Source organism: Leptidea sinapis, chromosome 3 (assembly GCF_905404315.1).
Source record: "Leptidea sinapis chromosome 3, ilLepSina1.1, whole genome shotgun sequence".
In the NCBI taxonomy this organism is placed as follows: domain Eukaryota; kingdom Metazoa; phylum Arthropoda; class Insecta; order Lepidoptera; family Pieridae; genus Leptidea; species Leptidea sinapis.
In genome coordinates, this window is record NC_066267.1 from 14,597,461 (window position 1) to 14,622,672 (window position 25,212).

Consider the following 25,212-nt stretch of genomic DNA (forward strand, 5'->3'; position numbering starts at 1 on the left):
TGGTCAAGATCGCGGGAATACGTTGGATGAGGGCAGCGCAGGACCGATCGTCGTGAAAATCTTTGGGGGAGGCCTTTGTCCAGCAGTGGACGTCTTCCGGTTGATGATGATCATTATCCACTTGAATCAAATATCTCAATAAAATAGAGATTATTAGTTCTATGCGTAGATCACGATAGAAACGCACCATCCACATCCCATGTCATAAGGTAAGGGGTACAGGAACATATATCAAGTAAAAAGTATAAATCAACTTATATTATATTTACTTATGTTAATTTAACTTATGTTATATTTTATTCAGAAACGTAAACTGACGACTGCATCGGACATTGAAGTTTTAAAATAGAACTGCCATTAGAACTCGCCATTGAAACTTTTAAGCCTGGAGAGTTGGCGAGAAAGATTAAAGTAAAATACAAAAGTATCAACTTTATACGTCCTCCCCTAAGGTATTACAGAATCGTTATCACTCGTGTACAGTTTTAAACATTTTATCTACACCCACGCTTTAAATCATCTATTAAATATTCTAAAACAAATAGCTTATTACCAACTATAAAACACCCAATATCCTAATAACCATTACATCATCCAAACGAGTGTTGTAATGAAATTCAGTAGAAAAAAAAATTGCGTGCGTACAAAGTACACAAATCAGAAGTGAAACCAGCATTGTGCATATACCTCTAAACTGTTTATGAAGTCCTGGTACATGTTGCTAGAATGACATAATATGATTTCAACGACTATGAAAGACATAACTATTACCGCTACCAAATTTATGTTCTAGGAGAAATATTACTTATGACACCAGGAGAAATACGTTGTGCTCATTTTCTCCCACTTTTCTTATGAATTAAAGTGTTTCTGTCTCTTTTTACTGTGGCCCTTTTTCGTTTCATCCACTTTCAAATCACAACCATGCTAAAGAAGTTTTCACTTCAATAGTATGCATATTTCTGTCTCATTCTTTGCCGGATTCATCCTACACATTTTTGTATTTGTGTCTCTTACCTGTCATTTTTTTCGTTGCATCCGGTTTGAAATCACAACGATTCTAAGGAAGTTTCACTTCAATTATACCACGTTCATTATAACACGTTAGCAGTAAGCTAACTGTTTCAAAATCTTTTATAGAGGATTCATATTATGGGTGTAGATAAAGTCTTGTATGCAACTGTTGATAATTAGGCATTAAACACTCATGTGATACTATTATTAAATCCACATTCGTGTTTTAATAAGGGGTATTACACAACAGTTGCATAAATAACTATTACAAGACATTATTTTAATGTTCAGGAATTGCCACACTCATTAAAAGCTATATTGAACCTACAGAGATTTGAAGACCCTTAAGCAATTTAAATTTGCAGACATCCTTTGTGTTTGGTGTAAATAATTTCGAAGGGACTGTAGAAATATCGGTACATAATATTATTATTAAATAATTAAAAATAGCATGTGTACGTTGCGTGTACGTGTGTGTTTATTGTGTTCATGTATGTGCGTGCGTGTTTATGTGGGTGTTAATGTAAGAAAACTACAGATACTATAGATACACACCGTTCAGTGTGAACGGTGTGTATCTATGACCGACAGGTTCAGAATAATATAAAACAAAAACTATTCTGATTTAAATCCAGCGATTGTTTGATGCACTATCGAATTAACGCAAACAACAATAATTGAATCTTTTTTATGAAAATAAGGGACGAGCCGGGCAGGGCGTTCAGCTGATGGAAATTAATATATACGCCCTGCCCATAACAATGCAGTGCCGCGTGAGTGAGCGGCACTACAACTACGCTCGTCATCTTGAGACATAAGATGCCAATACTCATTTCCCCAATAATTTCACCAGCTACGGCCCCTAGTATTATAAAGTTGAAATTAATTAGGTATAGCAATATTGATATAAACATTTGTGACCCCAAATAGATTGCAGCTTGTGTGAAAGTGTATTTGTATATTAAATATAGTTTATGTAACATTTACAATAAAACTTTAGAAGTATTATGTACGACCTGTTATTTACCGAGTGAGTCATAATGAAGCACTTGAAATACGGTACCACTCAATCGAAATCTGGTTTTAAAGCGTTGTTGCGAAGTGCTATTTCGCTTTGAACTTATAATAGAATAAAACACGAATAATGTAGGGATAGTTTTGAATAGGTAGAATCGAAAACTCTATGCAAAAGTTTACAACAAATTGCGCGGGAACGTAACACTACTTGCCGTACGCCATATTGAGTAGTTTGTTCCGTGCGTTTGTGCGTGCGTTGAGTTTTTAATTGTTTTTGTATTTATACCCAATATTCGGTAAGTTGGTATTGTTATAACACAAATTTATTACATAAGACATCATATTATATAATTATAATAGTATGTATATAACTTATTTGTTGATATAAATTAGACTTAAAATTCAAATCGAATAACGACTTTGAAGCGTCGTTTCCATTGTCTGTTTTTTCTGTTAATTTAGTTTGGAATATGTTGAAATATATTTACTTTACTTGGAAAATTATCACACAATGTAGTTCAGTAGTTATTTTCTCCAAATTATATTTTATATTTCGTATTTCTTCACTCGCACGGTTTCTGTCGGTGCAAGTAGTTTTCAACAATATTTTTTGTAACTTTTTGTTCTATGATGTACATGTATTATACATTACTGAGAAGCTTAATTCAGTTTTGTTTTATTGTAGGTTTTTTTTTAACACAAGACTTTGATAATCTTGACATAATATAAAACATAAAAATCTTCGAATTTATTCTTTATATGGTATTTGATTTGATAAATAAACGTTATTTAAGTTATATTATTCAATAAAAAGTAGATTCAATTTCTTATCCTTCAGTATATAAATATAAAGTCAGGTTATGAATGTACGGTTACTAACGCGTGCAATCTCTGCTCATCGTCAATTTCGTGGGTATCGTTCTGCAGGAATATCTCAAATTATTACTATGAAGCATGTAAATTTCAGTTTAGTGAAACGAAGGACCAAATAAATTTGATTATAAAACCATAAACACTTATAAACAAAACCAATTGTTTTCCTTGTAAATCCTCGTTTATTCCAATATATAATTGTTTTTCAACTTTTGTTATAACACATTGGTTCACTTTCTGCTTTCAGATAAATTCACTGAAATCACCGTAAATATAACTCTTGTGCTACACGTAAAATAATACGAATAGATAACGCACCGCGCACGCGTTTTGGCGCGCGGTAATTGGGCAACTTTCAACAATCCGAGCGCGGATAACTTAATAGGTGAACCAAGAAAGACTGATATGCCAATGCCTGAAAACTCCTTCGTGTATGATTATAATAATATCATTAAGGTAAACCTTTCATGTTTTCTCTTATTCACTAGGTCAAGAACGTTAACTTCTACGCGAAAACAGAAAACTTCTATTATTAAATTATTTTCTATAAATAAGATTCAGATGTTGTATTACTAATAATTATAAAGTTTAAATATTAATGAAGTAATAAACCGTCGCTTCATTGTTTTGTTTATCACACCAAAAGTTGAGTTACTTTCCATTCTAATTCAAAATCCTTAACGAAGGTAATAATGATTCATTCAAAGACTTTGGTTCGGCCTTTCATTGTATAAGTAATTAGATTAGCCACAAACTTTTGTATTAGGGATTTCAGTATGAGATTGCTGTTTTGTAGTGAAAAAATTTAAAGATTAAGGGTAAAATATATGTGTTTAATTGAAGTTTATCTCTTGTCTATTGTATAATTATACATTTCTGTCTACTTACGGGATAGATGACGAGTGCCTTTGTCTTAAATAATTTATACGTCTAGATAGTCTCTTACTGTTAAACAACCGATAAAAACAGACCATGTTTTATTCTTTAGTGTGCGAGACAAGCTACGTCTTACACTCGCGATTTGTATGACACTTTGTGTCAGTGTGCGTGCATTGCTCAAAATAGAGAATGAAAAAAATTGAGTTTAATTAATCTATTGTGTTTCGGTCTGAAGGGCACCGTAGCTAGTGAAATTACTGAGCAAATGAGACTTAACATGACTGTTATGTTTCCAGTTGACGAGCGCAATTATAGTGCTGGTCAGAATTTTCGGGTTTTTCAAGAATCCTGAGCGGCACTGCATTTTAATGGGCAGGGTGTATCAATCCCTAGTATCAGCTGCTGAACGTCCTGCTCGTCTCGTCCCTAATTGCCATAAAAAAACGTTCGTGAAATTCTCCAGAGTTGCCGATCTACTTAAGCGTCAAATATATATACATAGTAATTTTAAAAGAGAAACCACATTGCTACGTGGCATGCGAGGATCACAAGCGAGTGAAAGTCAATAGTGTAGTGAAAATCAGTATCTGTGGCAATTGTTAAAGTTATTTCCTTTAGTTTGCAAACAATACTTTGATCTAAACCAAAAGGCCGAGGTAGAGTTATTTCATTCACCAACATATTTAATAAATGTTTTTTTTATGAAAATAAGGGACGAGACGAGCAGGACGTTCAGCTGATGGTATTTGATACGCCCTACCCATTACAATGCAGTGCCGCTCAGGATTCTTGAAAAACCCAAAAATTCTGAGTAGCACTACTATTGCACTCGTCACCTTGAGACATAAGATGCTAAGTCTCATTTGCCCAGTAATTTCACTAGCTTCGGCACCCTTGAGACCGATACACTGTAATGTTTACACATTACTGCTGCATGGCAGAAATAGGGGCCGTTGTGGTATCCATAATCTAGCCGGCTTCCTGTGCAAAGAAGTCTCCCACTGGTAGGATGGACTGGAGAATGGTTGTACGAAAACCAATGTTTTAGGCTTGCTGAGAAGTAAGTAAAAGAAGTAATTATTCAAATACGACTGGTCTAGATCTAGCCTTATGAGTGTAGATAAACATATTATAAGCAAACTTTTAAATCTGAATAATCCGGTGTATTCAAATTGCTGGTTTGAAGAACACTGGAAATATACGTTTATTTTTCCGAGTGTATTTTCAACTTGACAGGGTTGATTTAGCTGTGGATTACATATCAACCTTAGTCCATGAATACACCTAGTAATCACAGTTAGCGAAACATCATTCATCATAATCAAATAACACTCTGCTTATCTACACATCTATATGTATAAGTACAATTGGGGTGTCTGTTTGTAATATTGAAATAACCGTTTTTTGCTACATTTTATATGAATATATATACGGTACAAAACCAAAAAACATTTTTTACAATTTTGTCTGTCTGTTTGTTCCGGCTAATCTCTGAAATGGCTGGCCCGATTTTGACAAGACTTTTATTGGCAGGTAGCTGATGTAACAAGCAGTAACTTAGGCTACGTTTATTTTAGAAAAATAAAGTAATGTTGCAATGTCCAAGAAACGGTCTTACTCCAAAAAGAATTTACATGGCAAAACAACGTTTGCCGGGTCAGCTACTTAAAAATAAAATATATATCACTACGTGATGCGAAAAATTTGAATCCCCTTGAGGTGTATTACGAATTTATAATTTAAATCAAATAATTCAAATACTAAATGTCGAACAAGACTCAAGAACAAGAATGACATATAAAAGGCAGACGACAAAATTTAGAGCTCATTAAAAGTAATTTATGTCCGCTCTTGAGGAATAAAACACCGTATATTGCGCTATATCATATCTTTAGGATTCCGTACCGCAAAAAAAAATATATAACCCTTATAGCCATATCTGCAGCCTCTTGAGGCTTTGAAAAAACAAATATCTATATCGTTAAAAAGAAACGGCCGTTTATGCTAAAAAATAGCTTGCTGAATTGGTCGAACTGTACTCGAGTCTTGCGCTTAGCATCATTTATTTTTATAGTTTATTATTATTTATATATTATAAAGAATAAAGATGATATTACATATGTCTAAATACAGACTTAGTATTCTCATTAAGAGTATTATCAAATTTATGTGATTTCTTCCGAGTTCTGATATTCCATGTGACATTTTTATAAATATTTATCTTGGTTGCCCTACCGCTTAATCACAGTACCTCTACTGGATACTAATTTCACAATAAAAGGCATAAATGGCATTTGTTTTCTCAAAATTGATTCCTTTAGAATTCTTTTTGATGTCATTTCTAATATACTAGATACTACTACCGCTTCGGAAACAAATGGCGCTCGGAGACAGAAGAAGCGGCGCAAGAAACCCTCGAAAAGAATATACAATATTGTACATTCATTTCTATCACTCTAAAATAATCACAATCTAGTCCCAGTATTCAGCTGTGGAGTAATAGGATTTACGACAGAGCTATTTTTTTATAAAACATTTAAATTTATTTATAGATAATGCCTAAACAGTGGCTGGGACTTCATTATAAAAGTGTATACATTTACCCTTAAAGTTATTATGTATCTTATGAAGCCTACCAGAATTAATTACAAGCAATCCCTTATTTCTAGTGTTATAATAATGAAATTTAACTGGGCCAGCACCTGCCCAATTGGTTGGAATTTAAAATGATGGAGAGTTTCTTTAGGATATAATACCATTTATTGAAGCCCCAGTTCCGTGCATATATGTTTCCATTTGCAGGGAATTAAAACTATAAAACGGTATAGATCTCTTATGGCCAATAGTATAGCGGAATGTTTATACTGACCACATAAAATGGTCAAGCAAGTATTGGTAGAATCAGCTTAATTGCCCATTAAATAAAAACATTACTTAATTACAGATGAACTTCGACCTCCGTGATAAAAACGTATATTTCAACGCTCTCAAGGGAATCAAAACTCAGGGCATTTCTGTTGACCTAAAACTTTTAAATTTGGTTACTAATATTGTCTATACAAGCACAGGGAAATTGGAAAAGAATACGTTTTTAGTTAAATAAATTAAAGCCTTTATGCAAGGGACGACGTTCTAAATTTTGAATTAAGTTAAATAACCGTGTGTGGGGCATCGTTTGAAAGGGTTTCATTCGCACAAGGTCAAACAGATCTTTTATTTTACTTAATAATTATAGTAATTATAAGTATGAATAACTAAGGAAATTATTTTGTATCCGTTGTCTCGCACCAAGATATATTTATTTTATGAAAAAGCAACTGATGTTAATTGATATCCACTGCCCGTTACAGAGTCGCTCAAGATTCTTGTTTGAACCTAATATTTCGTGCTACATCTCAATTGCGTTTATCACTTACAGACTAAAGATAAGTTTTATTATCTCAGTAATTTCACAAGCTCTTCAAAACAAAACAAAATAATGATTACACCTTAGATCGTTTATACGTCTAGAGAGTTAGACAACAGATAAAAACAGGCCAGGAACATTAGTTTAGTGTGCGTGACAAGCTACGTCTTACACTCGCGATTTGCATGACACTTTTTGTAAGTGTGCGTGAACTGCTCAAAATTGAAGTAGGTTCTTAATTCTATTTTTTTCGACGTTTTCACAGCTGTCTTACACATTACCATTTCCCCACAGAAAAATGCATTTAGCCGCTATTCTATGCAAAGATGCCTCATAAGATACATAATAGCTTTAAGGGTAAATGTATTCACTCTTATAATATAGTCCCAGTCACTGATCATTCATTACCTATAAATAAATTTAAATATTGTATTGTAAAATGGCTCTGTCGTTAATCCTAATACTCCACAGCTGAATATCTAAGTGACTGGACAGCGTGGCATCTGCCACGTTATGTTATTTTTATAAGATTCTGAGATTCTGAGATTCTAAGTTGTTATTGTTATAAGATTCTAATCTTAGAATCTTATAACAACAACAGTTTATTATTGTATATACTATTAAAAAGAGTGCATATAGGAGAGTTTCTTGCGCCGCTTCTTCGCTCTCAGAGCGCCATTTGTTTCCGAAACGGTGGTAGTGTTTGAAGTGACATCAAAAAGAATTCTAAAGTATTCAATTTTGAGTAAATAAATGCATTTTATACCTCTATGATAAAATTGTTCGTAACTATTGATATTTGCATTCATAATAAACGTAATGAAATATGATGAATTAAAATTATCAATTTTATTCAATACAACTCGTAATTTAATCATAAACTTAACACTGAGCTTCATCATTTGTAGTAAATGCGGTAGAAAATTCATGTAAATTGTAAAAATGATTTTACTTTTAATTTACGTAAACTTATAAAAGGATTTGTAAATTATTGTCATTAAATGTTTACAAGTGCGCAAAAGCGTCAATAAGTAAATTACGAAAGTAATTAAAAATACGTTAGTTATGGAAGCTACGGGGACGCAGAGACTCGCAATATGCAAGGAACGCCATTCTTCACCAGTGGGAGGATCCTTTGTACAAGATGCCGGCTAAATTATGGGTACCACAACGGTGCCTATTTATGCCGTGAAGCAGTAATATTTAAACATTATTGTGTTGCGGTCTGAAGGGCACCGTAGCTGAGAAATTATTGGGCATATGAGACTTAACATCTTATGTCGCTCACAATATTTCTGTATTAGAAGAATCCTGAGCAGCACAGCATTTTAATCTGCAAGGCGTATGAATTACCATCAACTAAGCGTCTTGCTCGTCTCGTCCTTTAATTTTATTAAAAAAAAAACTTCTTCGTCCTCAATATACTCTTAAATATTATAATAAACCCTTGGCATTAAGGAAGTTTAAATATATTGTCTCTTGAATATTTTGTCAGTAGTTTTTTAATTATGATCGTGGGGAGTTTATGATAGAATCTAACAGAATTTCCAAAAAATGACTTATTTGCCTTACTAGTTCTTAAGCTGGGTATGGCAATTTCATGTTTTTGTGTATTGTATTTCATACATTAAAAGAAAGAAAGATATATATATATATATATATATATATATATATATATATATATATATATAATAATTTGACGGTTATAAAAAATATAAAAAAGAAAGCTATTTATTATTAAAATCTGTATGTGATGGCATGGCGTGGCATATCAAGCATTACAGTGGATAGAAAAAACATTTTAAGTGTAAATAAACAATTTAGAATTTTTCCAGAATATAGAGTGGGCTGAAAAGTTCGTAGGCTAACACATAGATTCATTTGAAAAAGTTCTGTTCCGTCAAAACAATGCGCCGTGTCACAAATCAATGAAAACGATTGCAGATTTCACGAATTAGGCTACGAAATGCTTCCCCATCCACCATATTCTCCACATCTGACCCCCAGTCACTTTATTTTGTTTGCACACCTCAAAATAATGCTCGCTGGAAATAAAAACAGCACAGATGAAGAGGTAATCGCCGACACTGAGGCCAATTTTGTTAAGGAGAAATCTTATTTTAAAAAGGTATCGAAAATTAAGTGACCGATATAATCGATGTATCGCCCTCGAAGACAACTATATTGAATAAAAAAAACCAAAACCACCAAAAGAATATATGGTTTACTGTCTTAGCCTATGAACTTTGACAGCCCACCTGTTATTTAAAATGTTAGAGGCAATATATTTATCGATTTAATTATTATTATTATTGATGTTATGATATGTAATCAAAAACAAGGTATTTACTTCCAAAACGTTGTAAAACTGATCTGTAGATAAATTTTTCACGCGTTGAAATCCCAATGGAAACATATTTTTACTCAATAGTTTAATCACTTTAAAAGGATCCATAAAAGAAGGAGTTTTATTAGTACCTGTGTCTATTCACTGGAAATTTATGTTTAAAGTAGATATTATACCGCTATATTTTATAACACCGCTTTATAGCTACGTGCTTATATGTTCATAAAGAACATATGTAACATATAAATAAAATTTTATTAATGAAAACTGTATTTTCTTTGATTAGCGCGAGTGTTACACATTTAAATAAAAAACTTTTTAAAGTATTAAAACGCGTGTAATTGAAAATGTGTTTTAACATAAGATTTTGCGTAAAAGTTAAATGTTTATTATTATTTTAGTTAACCCTACGTTGTGTGTCCTTTACAGAGCATGTCTCCTGAAAATGTCTATAATAATCTAATGTAAAAATACAGTCACACGCGTTTCATTCCTTTAAAAAGTGTTTTATTAAAATATTCAAAACTTATTTCTAAAACCCTTAACACCTCCCACTTTTTACCCGTAGGAGGCTCCTTTGTACAGAAAGCCGGCCGGATTATGGGTACCACTACGGCGCCTATTTCTGCCGTGAAGCAGTCATGACTAAACATTACTGTGTTTGGGTCTGAAGGGCGCCAAAGCTAGTGAAATTACTGGGCAAATGAGACTTAACATCTTATGTTTCAAGGTGACGAGCGCAATTGTAGTGCCGCTCAGAAGTTTTGGGTTTTCGAGAGTCCTGAGCGGCACTGTATTGTACTGGGTGGGGCGTATCAATTACCATCAGCTGAGCGTCCTGCTCGTCTCGTCCCTAATTTTCATAAAAAAAAACTTAAGCACACTCTCACACATAAACACACAATTACCACATCTTTAGTCAGTATCGTTCCTTTATTTGTTTGTTTGCTTAGCAATGCTTCAGGAGATCGATTACCAAAGTGTGGGCTTTCTTTAACATTGGATCACGTGATGCCACCATGAAACTAACCTTTTTAGTAGAATATAGAATTTACCAATGGGAGGCTTCTTTGCACATTATGCCGGCTAGATTATGGATACCACAACGGCGCCTATTTCTGCCGTGAAGCAGTAATATGTAAGCATTACTGTGTTTTGGTCTGAAAGGCAGCTTAGCTAGTGGTGAAATTACTGGGCAAATGAGACTTAACATCCTATGTCTCAAGGTGACGAGCGCAATCATTGTAGTGCCGCTCAGAATTTTTGACGTTTTTCGAGAATCCTGAACGGCACTGCATTGTATTGTCGTATCAATTACCATCAGCTGAACGTCCTGCCAATCTCGACTCTTATTTGAAACAAAATATATATAATAAACAATACGTCCTCACAATAATGCAATGTATATTTTGCCGTATTTCCGAAAATTAGTTTAAAAATATTCTCGAGTTTAGGTTATAATATAGTTATGACTACATTATATTATGTTGATGGTTAGAGGTGGAGGTAGATAGTTGGTTTATATGCTTTTGCGACAAGATCCCAGAAAATTTTCAAAAGAAAAGTATTACTATATTCAAAAGTATTGTTAAAAACTTTTGTGTGGTAATAACTTAAATGTCTTAAATAACATAAATTACTTTCTTAATGATACCACAGATTGGGAATGGAGCGACCGCCCACAGGCTATTTAATAATAAGTTTAATGGTACAATATTACTTTTTAAACATATTATTTGGTGAAAAAAAAAGAGTTTGTTGCGCTCATTCTTCTCAGGTCTGAGGCATTCTTTTTGGAATGGTAGTTTTTGACTTTCGATAAGTGATGTCATATCCTATTTTAAATAAAATTATTTGAATTTGACTTTAAAAATATTAGCCGATTGAAGACTAATTTGTATAACCAACAATTTTTTTTATTTATCGGGTTTTATCAGAGAATACATAATATTATATTTAACAAGTTGCATAAAATAATTTCGTAATCTTTGTGACTAATATTGTTATATAATGTGGATAAGTTTTAATATATATATTTGTATGATTATATGTATGTGTTTATGTATGTATTTTAAAACCTTTGGGATAAGGTGAGTTTAGTGAATTTGTTTCTCCAACACAAATAAGTAATCTGTGGCTAACGTAGTTGATTATACATGTATTTATATTGTAAGAATTGTAATAATTAAGTAAGATGTCATGTATAGTTGTTTGTTGTTCCCAATAAATAAAATAAATAAATAAAATAAATTACATTGTGATTAATTCCAAGAAGAATAGAAGTTATACCTACTAGGTAAGTACTGAATTGAATCGCAAATGTATAATATGTGTAAGTCTTCTAATAAACACAAGATACTCAGATTAAGGATTGGTCTCCACTACGCTCCAACTAGATACCTGAGAGAGACAAGATATCATCTAATGTTAAGTCTCATTTGCCCATTTATCTCATTTATTTCACTAGCTACGGCACCTTTCAGACCGAAGCACAGTAAGGCTTACACATTACTGTTTCACGGCAGAAATAGGTGCCGTTGTGATACCCCTACTCTACGGTACGGGTCTGAGGAAGACTTTTTTGAATGAATTTAGCGCGATCAATGAGTAATTAAAATAGAAAATATTTGAATTTTAATTCTTTATTGAACTCAAAATTTTGAACGGCACCGCTAGTGCGCTAGTAACATTGAGACATAACATGTTAAGTACTATTAGCTCAATAAAAAGGCATAAAAGGCATTTATTTTCTCAAAATTGATGCCTTTAGAATTCTGTTTGATGTCATTTCTAATATACTAGATACTACTACCGCTTCGGGAACAAATGGCACTCTGAAAGAGAATAAGCGGCGCAAGAAACTCACCCAGCATTCTTTTTCTGCGCTCTTTTTAATAAAATTATACAATAGTGTACTGTCATTGCTATTGATATAAAATAATTATATTCTAGTCCCAGGCTGTCCGATCACTTAGATATTCAGTTGTGGAGTAATAGGATTTACGACAGAGCCATTTTTTAATAAAACATTTAAATTTATTTATAGATAATGCCTGAATAATTTCATTACCTATATATACGATAACTCTTTGATAACTCTTGCAGATTATAATATATATTATATGCAGCACTTAACATTAATCATAAAAAATACATAAATAAAAATACATAATTCACCTAAATAATATAATTTTTTATAACATCATTTCGGATTATCCTGTAAGTAATGTAGTAGCTGCGAGCTAGCCGTAGCTTGCCGTAGCCACACCGTAGCCGTCAGAACTCGTAGATGAAAATCACCCACGTAGGCAGTTAAAAAATTTGTATTCCATAAGTATTTACAATTAATTTGTTTGAAAATTTAAAAATTTCAATTATTTACTTTAATCTTTAGAAATATTTTTTATGATTACGATTAAGTAGTTCTTCCCACGTTTTTATTTAATTTATGTATACATATTTGAATATATTAAATGCAGTTAAACATACTAGCGAACGACTGAGTAACTTAAAACTTGAAAACTAATTAATCCCTTCAGGGCACGGGAGAGTAATGACAATGTCAAATTCAGATATCGGAAATTGTTACAGGTATTATGTTTTCCAAATTAATTAACATCAAATTACTTTACAATGGTTAGCTTCTATAACTCAAGGATATTATTTTAATGCCCTTGGGACTTAACTCTCAATTGTAACTTATTTAATAGTGGAGATGTTTCACAGTGAATAATTATAGTGTAAAAGTTTGCTTCACCTTAAATACTTTTGTTAAAAAAACAATGCTTTGTGCAACATATTAAACTTTAACACTTACCAAAATAAAAGTTCTAGCATTCAGATTAAAACTTTTCACATTACGAACTTTTTAGTACCACAGACCACTGCACTGCACAGTTAAAAAAAAAGTTAAAAATTCGAATGGCTTGCCAATTTATTACCACAGATAGTGTACTGTTTAATTTTTGGCAAGAGCGTTGCGTTTGAACTTGAACTAGAGATGTGCAACTGGTGACTGAAGTCACCGGCGCCTAAATGTCTACTGCCGTGCGTTGCCGATTCGCGCCATAGTCCCCGTGAGTTCTATTGAATTCACTCTTAAATTATGAGTTTATTTCATAGTTTAATCGAACGTTAGAGCCGTTAAGTGGAGTTAAGATACACATTCTAGTAAGATATTATATATCTTAATTGTTGTGATTGTTTTATTCAAAATAAGATATAATATTACTTATTGAAAGTCAAAAACTACCATTCGAAATTCCTCAAACCAAAAAAGAACGGGTGTAAGAAAATCGTAAAATAAATTTATTATTTAATAGTCTGAGGGCGGTCGCTCCATTCCCAATCTGTGGTATCATCGAAAAAGTCATTTACTTAAACGAGTAGTAGGAATTATAAGTATATATTGTTTATTCCTATTGTTAACATTATGGTTATGACAGTTTATAACAAATTCACTTATGTGCCTATGTTTTACATACATACATAACATTATTAAGAATAATGTTGATTAGTATTAAGATTAATATTTTTGTTGTAATTTGAACTGATATTATTATTACAATATTAATGAAATACGTAGAACTATTAAAAAAATTATACGGTTGTAGTCAGAATGAAATAATATTACACCGAAATACTTATCACGTGACGTGGAAGTTAAAATATTTTAGTTTATGAATTCTTAGTAATATTTCTTTTACTTTTTATTTCTGACTTATAATTTGTATATATATGTTCCAAATTCTGTGTTGTACTGTAATGTAAAAAAACAATGAAAGTAAAAAAATACTTAAAACTATGTACAAACTTTCTAGAATAAATAAATTATATTTTGTAATTACGTGTTAATATTATATCAGCGTTAAAGTGAAGTTTCATCGTCATCAGCTAGAAGGCCTCCTCCAAAGATTTCCCGACGATCGGTCCTGCGCTGCCCTCATCCTTTGATGATCTTGAGCAGATTTTGGGGGGCCTACCAACACTGCGTCTTGCGGTACGTGGTCTTATGTAGTTTAATCCAAATCAATCATCGTTTTTACTACACGTGTTGAGATGGGAACATACCGCTATCTTAATGTTGTCATAGTGATGGTATGGGGGCTTGGGCATAGGGAAGAGCGCTGATTGTGGCTCCTTCTCATGTCTAAGTTACTTCAGTTGGTGTTGGAGGCTGCTACTTCGATCATCGAAGACAGCAAACGTCGCAAATATATTGGTCTCAGTAAGTCTTACATCTTTGTGCTGTTTAGTGTCGAGACACTTGGCTCGTGGGGACCCAATGAACGGTGAATGAACAAAATACTATCTATCGATAGGGTTACTGAAAACCCAAGCCCTGGCAGCTATTTCGGACAACGGATCATCCTAGCTATCCAACGCGGAAATCTTGGTAGACTTCCCCGTAGTGATTGTTTTATTTATTGTAATCATAGTATCACATATAGTTATAAGATTTCTTTTGATTGATAGATATTTTTTTTATCCTACTAAAACTATTAAATAAAAATAAATCTCCAACACTTACTAATAGAGGGTCATTTTTTAGAGCTTCAATCAGATTAGCACTGAGCGGATTGTGTGAAATGCGAAAAAAATTCATTCAGTGGGAGTTTTCTTTGCACAGGAAGCCGGCTTGATTATGGATACCACAACGGCACCCTTTTCTGACGTGAGGCAGTAATGTTTTAGCATTATTGTGTTTCGGTCTGAAGGGCGCCATACTAGTGAAATTATTGGCCAAATGAGACTTAACATCTATGTCTCAAGGTGACGAGCGCAATTATTGTAGTGCCACTCAGAATTTTTGGGTTTTTCAAGAATCCTGCGTGACACTACATTGAAATGGGCAGGGCGGATGAATTACCATCAGGTGAACGTTCTGCTCGTCTCATCCATTACTGTAATAAATACATAAATAAAAATTCAATATTTATTTTTTTTATTTGAGACTCACAATAGAGGTGCCGACTCCATATAATGTGGGATAAGAGCTTTTATGGATAAAAATTAAGATTGTTAGTTAGTTTCGATTACCTAAAAAACACTTACGAGACCGGTTTTAGTGTATGTGATCTTGCCAAAATCGATTCTAATACATAAACATCGATTCGAATCTATAAATGTCAGTAGTACCTTAATTATAATCATTTGCTAAACCACAACCCTCAAAGAAATTGATGGCTTTATTTCCATCACCGCCATTTACAGGAAAATTTATATAATGTTTTATTATATTTTAAATTGAATGCACATTTCAAATCATTGATACCGATGGGGAGATTATGCCAAAAATTTAGTAAATAATTACTATATTAATTTCATTTTGACGTATGAGAAAAACATATTATTTAAACCTATTATCATTATTATAACACAAGAAATAAGGGATAGCTTGTAACTAATTCTAGTAAGCTTCATAAGATACATAATAGCTTTAAGGGTAAATGTATACACTTCTATAATAAAGTCCCAGCCACTGTTCAGGCATTATCTATAAATAAATTTAAATGTTTTATAAAAAATGGCTCTGTCGTAAATCCACAGCTAAATATCTAAATGATCGGACAGCCTGGGACTAGAATGTGATTATTTTATAGCGAAAGAAATACAACTGTACAATATTGTATATTTTTATTGAAAAGAGCGCAATGCTGGGAGAGTTTATTGCGCCCTTCTTCCCTCTCAGAGCGCCATTTGTTTCCGAAGCGGTAGTAGTATCTAGTATATTAGAAATGACATCAAAAATAATTCCAAAGGAATCAATTTTGAGATAGTAAATGTCTTTTATGCCGAGGCGAAATATGGGCATTCTCCTTTGAATATTTGTTTTTGAAATTCCACTTTTTTCACTATTATACTATAATGTATTATGAGACCAAATCATAACATTATTATGTATCTTTTGTCTTTAAACGAGCAATTCTTTTATATAAATATACAGGGTGTCCCAAAGTTATGGGACATGAAGGGAAAGTACCTTAAATATCGTAGATAGGCTATTTTACTGAAAGAAGTCTTTATGTTATTTTTAAAAGTTAGTAATTCTGTATTCAAAGATTTTCTAAAAAATACTTGGCTCGTCTGAGAATCGAACCGACTTAAATGTAAAAAAAATCCACCCCTACTTTTATGATGCCAATCGAAAGAATGGCCAAAAACTAATAACTCTTCTTAAGTAACATAGTATTTTAAAAGAGAGGAACAACGTAAAATGAATGTTTTCCTACTTGGATTGGTACGAATGGACCGATTAGATGGCCGGCTAGATCCCCGGACCTTACACCATTAGATATATGCTATAAAAAAAGCTATACGAGAACGTGGGCGAGTTACAAACAGAATTGTGCCATATCATATCGAGTATTCACCATAAAATTATAAGAAAATCAACAGGCAGCAGACTTATTAAAAGATTGGCGATTTGCGTAAGACAAGAGCGATCACATTTTGAGCTTTAATGAATTAATTTACAAAAAATACCCACTTAATTGACTGCTTTCTTTTAAAATACTATGTTAATTAAGAAGAGTTATAAGTTTTTGGCCATTCTTTCGATTGGCATCATAAGAGTACGGGTGTTTTTTTTTACATTTAAGTCGGTTCGATTCCCAGACAAGGCAAGTAATTTTAAGAAAATCTTTGAATGCAGAATTAGTAACTTTTAAAAATAACATAAAATCTTCTTTCAGTAAAATAGCCTATCTTCGATATTTAAGGTACTTTCCCTTCATGTCCCATAACTTTGGGACACCCTGTATAATCTGAATCTTGGAAACGACTCCAACGATTTTAATGAAATTAAGTATACAGATAGTTAGTTTCGGGGGCGAGAATCTAGCTATGTTTCAATTTAAAAAAATGTAGTTTTATCTGTGTTTTAATGAAACTGCTACAATAACATTAGAATACAAAGGTAAATTTCGCCACTATATACAAGACTATAATAGCTCAGATAGGACATTGGGTGATCCGGAACGCAGAAGACCCCGGTTCGAATCCAGATGTCCTATTAGTTTTTTTTGTTCAAGTTTTGTACATTCTTAAAAATTCAAGCAAGGCACGGTCGTCCGGATATTGTAGTATGAAGTATTTAGTAATGCTATTCACCTAATAAAATAATCAAATACATATAATACATTATTGATGTCTATGTGATGAAAAATCTCGTCTCTATATCCACAAAATGTACAAGAAACAATATTATCATGAAAACTATGTTCCGTTGTTCGACCGTAGGACATTCATACAAATGGTCCTCTTATGAAAATGAGACTTAATTATTATCTCTCATTTAGTAAGTTTACCTGGATAAATCCTTTCATAAATTTAATTCATGTAAATAATGGGCCGGAAAAACTCCTTTTGTTAAAAGAAAGTTTTTGAACTCCATTTTTCCAACAGGGCGACGCAAGCAGCAAATATACGAACAAATATTCACACAGGTATTTATACAGGCTAGGAGAACCTTTACATCCAAGTTATGTAAATTTGGCTGGCGCTACAGTAGCATGTGAGCAAATTTTAAAGGAAGCACCTACAAGTAATAATCAGTATTTCTCTTGTATTTTTCTTCATTAGAACTACATTTAAATGAAATGAAATGAAATTTAATGAAAATGAATTTATTTTGGAAGAAAAACTGACACAAAAGGAAAAAAGCAATATTTAATGTGGCAGTGGTCTTCCAACACTGGAGTGCACTCAGTTAATAATAGTTGTGTCCATATATACATACTGATTTTCAATGACCCCATTGTGTGACGTTTGAAGCTGTACTTACTAGAACAATTATTTCCATAAAATATGTTGTAAGTATTTTTAAAGTTATAATAATCATTGTTCTTCCTCAAAAAAGCCTAAATTTGATAGATACCTCCTCCCATAGTGCCATTCTGCAGGAATGTGGAACTTTTATTTACTGCTTATACCTGGCTGCTTTTGGAATCTCTCTTATCCATAACTACGGGGTGGTAAAGTAGAAATACGAAAACAGTTTATCATAACATTACAGTAAATCTATAAAATGTATCATGTATGTGCTCTATTTCAACATTAAATACATTTTTCACCTCTACAGCACGAAAAGGGCGCTATTGCTACGTGAAAACTCGCAGCAAAAACGCTTCTTACTGCAAGCGTGAGGCAAAGTGATTTAAATTTCGAACCCCACGTGACCACACATCCGGGAATTACTTCGCGTTAAAAAAATAAACAATGCGATCCGGTGCTTTCCAAAACTCACTTTAGCCTAGCGTATTATCTCATTGTCACAAAAATTTATATGCTACTTATCGAGATTTAGATTTATAAATTATACTATTGCCTTTTTAAAGACATAAAATTTAATATATCTTAATTGTTACTACTCTTACTCTTACTATAACCTATAACACTTTTCTCGCTAGTCGAGGTGAAAAGTTGTATATTTCACACGAGAGCAAATTTTTTTAAATCACTCACTACTCGCCAATTCGTTATTTAAAGTCAGCACTCGCAGCAAAATTAACTTTGCTCACTTGTTGAACAAATAATTATTAAACTGTATTTCTCTAAAACGGTTTTGCTCACGGTTTGTCAGAGTTGGCATCAGGATGAGTGCAATGAGTTTGCGGAGATGTCCCGTCTCAGACTGCGGATTTGCGCTTGCAGTGCGCGGCTTGACATAGCGGGTAGCGCGAGGTGCGCTGGCATTGATGATGAGCATTGAAGCACTGAATGGTACTCCGAATGGTCCGAAACTAGTCGGTACCAATTCCAACAAACCAAAAGTGAGTAAAGCCGCATTAGATAAATAAAGATTAAATGGTCCTGTTTCGAAATGGAGCTTTTACTAAAGTTTGAATTTTAATAAGACGGATTGAATAATGATAAGTATTAATTAAATTTTCTATGTTGTGTTGAAAACATTATATTTCACGGATGAATATTTCATGTCCAGAACAATTAAGGAAAAGCGACTGTCGAGAAACAATAACTTTCGTCAAAAATAATTTTATCTAAGTTTAATTTGTTTAAGAATCGTCTTATTAATTATGGAAATGTTATGAAGCCTTTTTATTATTATAGCATAGTAAGTAATATTAATTAAGTCTAATAATATGAATATTATTTTAAGTAACTGTTAGACTAAAATGATATTATTAAGGCTGTGCCGAAAAATAATACGATTACTTAAATTAGAACAATTTTAGCATTTATTTTAATTTATTATTTTGTATTTTCAACCCAAGTGCGTCAAACAGAACTTTTTAAGGTAGTAAATGACATAACGGGTTGAAAACCTACCTAATATAAAGCACTATTATCATCATAATAGTTTATTTCTTGAATAAAAGTATTCATTGACATATAAATGCTATGAACGAAAGTATGTACACGAAAGTCTATAGAAAGACGAATCAGGCGGAAATTGTGTTTCGGCTTACAGTGTTGATCTTTTTTTTTTATGAATATAAGGGACAAGACGAGCAGGACGTTCAGCTGATGGTAATTGATACGCCCTGCCCATTACAATGCAGTGCCGCTCAGGATTCTTGAAACCCCCAAAAATTCTGAGCGGCACTACAACTGCGCTCGTCACCTTGAGACAAGATGTTAAGTCTCATTTGCCCAGTGATTTCACTAGCTACGGCGCCCTTCAGACCGAAACACAGTAATGCTTACACATCACTGCTTCACGGCAGAAATAGGTGCCATTGTGGTACCCATAATCTAGCCGGCATCCTGTGCAAAGGAGCCTCCCACTGTGCAAAGGAACTCCTTGAATAACTTTAAATAAGGTTACTGAAATTCTTGAATCTTACAAAACTATTTAATATTATGTACTCTTATATAAAGCTTTGTAGTAGTAGTCTGTGGTCTGATCTTCTGTTTATGTAAGTGAAGTGAATGAAGAGTGAGAGGAGATACCTATCTGTTGGGTGTGAGTGTGATATGTGGCATACTCCTACATTGTCAATATGATCGAAAACATACCGCAATACAAAATATCGAAAGCTTACAGTATTCAGCTAAGCAAATTCTTGAAGAGTATATTATATTAATAAATGGTCGTATCGAATTGGAAGTGTTTCATGACTATTTATATAGTTTTAAGATTAAGATTTGTGAGCGCTTAAAAACTTCGTTTATACCAAAGTTAATAGTAATTTTAAAATTTTTAAGTCATTGGTGTTGTCGGTAGAAATATGTGACGGAACTGTCATGGACTAACATTTTTAGTTCTGCCACCATAAAATGTATGCAATTTGAAATTTTGATACACGTCGCATTATTGTTGTTATGCGTAAGTGATCATAATTTGTTCAATTAGCCTTGACTACTCTCTGACACAAAACGCTTCCTATTCTTATGAAGGTCAAAATAACAGTTTTAATATTCATCAGTGGGCTAGCAGTAGCTGAAAAACTAAACAAAAAACAGTTAAGGTTGAGGTTGAATATATGATGCTACATCCGAAGAGAAAGAAAACTTCAAGACTACGGGTTTGAAAATTTGGTAAATTTCTGGTTTCTGACTTGATTAGAGACTAGTTTTTCGACCCGTAATATCTATTTTGCAGTAAAATTTAATTTCCAAAATAATTTCATATTGAGTAATAAAATTAAAATATACTTTATTGTCTAATTATATTAGGTGGTACTACGTCGTAGGCTTTTCGTAGCGTATACGAATTCGCTACGATATATAAGTACGACTTCACACCCAGCGATGAAGCACGTAAATATCATTTTAAATATTTTAAGTGTAATATTATGTTGGTCTTAAATATCGTAATAGTCAAATATTTTTTTTTTATATTTAGTTACTACAAACCACAGAAATACTAAACACGAACGACAAGGTAATAAATATTTGACATTAAACGAAGAAATATTTTATGGAATCTCTGACTAGATAAAAATATCAAATGGGTGACGTCATTTATATTATTCGAATAATGGCAACTATAAACTTCTATTTATCATTCATGCTGTCTTTTCTGATCCCAGACCACAAAATATATTGAAAGTGCATTTCCCAGAAATCTTAATTAGAGTTAGAGCTCATTACATTTCCTTAGTAAAAGGCATAAAAAGGCATAAAAGGCATTTATTTTCTCAAAATTGATTCCTTTAGAATTCTTTTTCATATCATTTCTATTATACTAGATACTACTAACGCTTCGGAAACAAATGGCGCTCTGATAGAGAAGAAGGGGCGCAAGAAACTCTCCCAGCATTAATTTTTTGCACTCTTTTCAATTAAAATATACAATATGGTACAGTCATTTCTATAGCTATAAAATAATCACAATCTAGTCCCAGGCTGACCCATCATTTAGATATTCAGCTATGGAGTAATAGGATTTACGACAGAGCCATTTTTTTTATAAAACATTTAAAATTATTTATAGATAATGCCTGAACAGTGGATGGGACTTTATTATAGAAGTGTATACATTTACCCTTAATGCTATTATGTATCCTATGAAGCCTACTAGAATTATTTACAAGCAATCCCTTATTTCTAGTGTTATAATAATGAAAATCACTATTAAGAGCAAAAGTATGAGACCAGGTAGAATAAATCTCTGAAGCACATAAAATACTGGACGGCAAGATTTGCGATTAGTGTTATATATTTATAAATTTTTCAGATTTTGAAGAGGAATTGTTATTATGCAAGGGAGTATTAGATAGAAAAATACTTTTACATAATTTTTTGCTGTTCCAATTTTTTTTTTATGACTTGAAAAACTTAAAGTCACTGAGGTAGGTTGTCATTTTGACCTTTTTCCAAATTATAGATGCTTTTATTGGCATTAGGGCAAGTGTAATCATTAAATATTATAATTAAGTTCCTCCGCCGCGTCTGTCTGTATATCTGTTTACGTTAAATTCAAAATCGACTGCAGCTATTTTTATGTTGTTTTTACGTTTTTATGTATATAGGTTCTTGAGGACGGTTTTTATATATAATTTGTTAAGTTTTTGTATGATTTTTTGCATACATTAACGATATTTGTTGGAGGTGTCTGAAAAACATAAATAGTCTGGGAGCTTTCAACGAGAACGATGTCTTTGAGATATAATAAAGTAATATATCGGGGAATTCTGTATCTTATACTCGTATTAAGGCACATATCTATCTCTTAAGCCTAACACATAATATAAAATTGAAATGATAATATAAAATTGACATCAATCCTTATCATTTTAAATAAGTTACATATTTTTCTCTTTTACATCATATAATTGATTGATTGCTTGATACGATACAACCCTTCTCCGCACCGTCTTGCCTACTACAAACAAGGTAAGGTAGTTGAAGGGTATGATCATTCAGGAATACGTTTTTGTTTCATTTTTAACTAATTAAATAAGATTATACATTTCAGTTAACTTTAGACTACATTAGACATAGGTCATAATATTTTTATTCTATTGACAGAACAGTGTCTGGTGGTGGGTCAGCTAGTGATAAGAATAAAAATGTGTATTACTTAATATTTTATCAAGAAAATTTGGTTTTCTTGAGCTATAGAGCTTAATCCCATTCTCATGAGACTAATTAACATCAGAGAAGGATCGTTGGGTATCCAATTATAAACTGCTGCGAAAATTTAGTATCGCCTTAAATGTTTCGGATATAAGGATTAAAGTCCTGTGAGTTTCTGAAAATATTTTCAGTATCTTTAGCGACTCAATATTATAATTCTCTCTCAAGGGGTTAAATAAAAAGTTTATACGTTTTTCTTAAATTGAATATTTTTTGATTCGATTCTGTTGCTAAGCTGTAATGGCGGTTTTAATTCAATTATTGTAACTTATTTATTTATAAGAGATACACTAACAAGTTAATATAGCAAAACAATATTAAAAACGCATAATATAACATATTATAAATAGATTTACTGTTAAAATAGCTATTGTTATATAATATTAAAGAACCTTCTTACAAAAATATTGTCATTAATATTTATTTGTATTTTAATATTTTTAAGGAAGCCAATATAGTACAATGTATTTTACTGCTGTTATTATTTACCTGTTTTATTACGCGGAGTTCGGTTCTAAATATACTTTCTCCCACGTTTCACCAAATAAAGTTTTTCTGCAGCGGTGATTCTAGGTCTATTTGAGATGGATTAGAACCTTAAATGAATACATAAAATTTTAAAATAAATTTACACAAAAATTTTAAATCTCTTACCAGTTTGTCATATATAATAAAAACCTATTATTAAGATATCGTACTGTTGAATATATATCGCAATAGGACAAAAAATGAATTTATTCTTCTTTTAAGTTTGGTTTGCATTTCGTTTCAATTTTATTTAATTGGACCACCAGCTTTCTCACTGGGCGCAACATACATATCCCAGTCAACGGAGTTTTTTTTATAAAATTAAGTGACGAGACGAGCAGGACGTTCAGATGATGTTCACTAAAATTGAAAAATTTTATTTTTAATAAAATAACAAAAAAACAATCGACTTCCGAAACACAATTCTAAAACAATATATATAATATGCACTAAAAAGTATGGAAATAATTGCGTATTTTTATACAATCTAATTAATTAATCTAATTCAAGTAACTGGTAGTGGAGTGGCTGTTATCTTCTATTCTTCTTCTCTATATTATTATAACAGTACTCTCTGTTGCAAAGAGGCGTTTCTTCTACAATATTTGTCATGGTAAGTGCTTCGAAGTGCTTTTTGACCATATTCTTTTCACTAAATTCTACCTTCGCATGACATGCTACAGATATGCATATCCTCTTCAGCGTTTGGATGTGTTGGCGTTTCTGTACAGTGAGATTTTTAAGGAACTTTAAGCTTAGTTCAACAAAACTTTGGAATGACCTCCTTTGATTTCCACAACAATACAATAAAGATACCATTAAAATAGGCCTACACCTTCGATAGACTGACACCACCCCTGTGATTCTTCTGGTGATGCAGGAGAATGTGCTTAGCTATGATCATTTAACTTCACGTGAAGAATTAAATGCATCAATCTTCAATGAAACGTAACCAATTCACCTATTTGTCCTCTTCTTTCATGAAAAATAAGCGTTTATTTAAGTGTTATACTGACTATTTATTATCTTTTTTTCTCTCAAAAAGCATGAAAAGTACTTATAGCGACGACACTCCATTTCGTTTTATATCGAATGTATTACGATATAATATTTAGCCTTGTGATCCTGTTTTTGATATAAGGCTAAGCTTATAAATATAAATACTGTCGTAGATCTTCGATACGTGTACAAACTTTCAAGTAAATTAAACTGCTACAAATACGTAGAAGGTTTCCATTTTCATTCCAAGTTTGAAGTTCCATTTGTAGATAAAGGTTAAATTTATACACAGCTTATAAAATAGTAAAGTGCTTATTTTAAGTGTCTCGTGAAAACCTAATGAAGTGTGACGTAAATAAATAATTTCTAAAAACACTGTAGCCATGTTTTTACTGGCGTCCTACACAAACAACGCTTAACGACCTTAAACAGAAAGTTTATCAGCCACTTAAGTAGGGTATGTACATAAACTTTTACTTAGTTTGTTTGAAGTAAAACAACTTTGAAAAGAACAGCTGATGAGTAAAGTTCATCGCAAAAAACAGTAATTCAAGTAATATATCCTCTGTTCTGTACCTAAGACAATTACAATATTACTCGTATA

At 32.3% G+C, this 25,212-nt stretch overlaps 1 protein-coding gene across 1 annotated transcript in view; it reads right to left on the reverse strand.

The window, feature by feature from the left end:
• LOC126979552 (dopamine receptor 1-like) overlaps positions 1-13,555 on the reverse strand; it is a 98,814-nt gene extending 85,259 nt beyond the window's left edge. Inside the window, exon 1 of the mRNA XM_050828914.1 lies at positions 13,354-13,555. The gene's annotated coding sequence lies outside the window, so the exon portion shown is untranslated. The remainder of the gene's footprint in view (positions 1-13,353) is intronic.
• Positions 13,556-25,212: the final 11,657 nt, after the last annotated feature.